This window comes from Myotis davidii, unplaced genomic scaffold (genome assembly GCF_000327345.1).
Source record: "Myotis davidii unplaced genomic scaffold, ASM32734v1 scaffold42, whole genome shotgun sequence".
NCBI classification, from domain to species: domain Eukaryota; kingdom Metazoa; phylum Chordata; class Mammalia; order Chiroptera; family Vespertilionidae; genus Myotis; species Myotis davidii.
In genome coordinates this window covers 1673694-1675164 of record NW_006294243.1, presented here as the reverse complement: position 1 = coordinate 1675164, position 1471 = coordinate 1673694, and positions in this window count along the sequence as shown.

Genomic DNA, 1471 nt, shown 5'->3' with positions numbered 1-1471 from the left:
TGTAGTTCCTATTTATTATATTTTTCCCAGGGGCAATTTTAAAAAGTGCCCTTAAAAACATATTAAAGAATAACAAAAGATATTTTAACAAAATATATTTTACATTTTGTATGCATCTATGTGGGTATCTATCACATATATTTAGAGCAATATTTTATTGTGAAAAGTCTTTTATTATAACTCTGAAGCTATAATAAGAAAGAGGATTAATTAGAAATAATTTAAAATATAAAATTTAAAAGAGCAAGGTCACTATAGGTATAAACTATTTAAAAGAGACTTAATAAGTATTATTTGTTAATAAAAAACACAAATTGAGGTTTTGATAATTCTATTGCTCTGTATCTGCATTTAAATGTGCTAAATAGACCCAAGAAAACTAAAACATTTAGAAACCAGTATTAAAGGAAAGAAATTGTAAAGGTGATGTCTATGTGTGATTAGGAATGAGGACGGAAGTCAGGCAGGCTTCTTCCCTGGAGGATTATCGAATGAGAAAAGAGTGATAAGAGAGAACTTACCGTGACCCCTGCAGAAAGTTAAAAACAAATCAACTAAGAGTTCTTCACCTTGTGACTCTGTACAATGCACTGAAGAGACTGAAAATGCCTGGCTATCCACAATGAATTTTAAAATGAAGATTGAGACATTTATATATTTTTAAAATAGGATTTTCCTCTTCTTGGAACTCACCTACAGTAGATGCCTGTAGATGACCTCAGATTTGGTTATTACTACCAGCAGCAGCATATTGAATTGGCTACTTACTCCAAATCATTGTCAGCCTATTCCAGCCTTTTTCACCTGTAGATGCTGATCTCTCAATCTGTGGCATCAGGTCCTTTCAAATCCTGAGTCATTACTAACCAGGGATTTCACAGACTTATATCTACTTGTTCCAAAGTCTGGAGTTAGTCTTGTGCTGGGCCGGTTAGTCTTAAACAGGGCCAATAACTTCTCAAAACAAACAAACAAGCAAACCGGTACACACAGTTATCATTTTAAAATATTTTAAATAGTATTTTCATGTCTGCACTATTTTTACCACAATAGTACCACTATATTTTATTTTCTGAACTGGGCCAGTTAGTGTAAAACAGAGCCAGTAACTTCTCAAAACAAATACATAAACTTATACATAGAGACCATAATTTTAAAATATTTTAAATAATATTATCATGTATGTACTATTTTTACCACAGTATTTCCACTATATTTTACTTTCTGAAGCTCTAAATGCCAGGTTTTCTGACTTGGGTAATGACAAATGTCATAAACCCGCTACTTTTGTTCTTCCCAGGAGGGGTTGGACTTGGCTTTTATAATTCTGGCTATTGACTGTTGGTTTTCAGTGTTCTCTGCATAGTGACATCAATGAGAAACCAACGCGTTTTCTGTTTTAGTTTTCTAGCAGCAGAATCCATATCTGCATGAAGCAAAAATGGCCAGGGCACTCAATAATGAAGGAGCC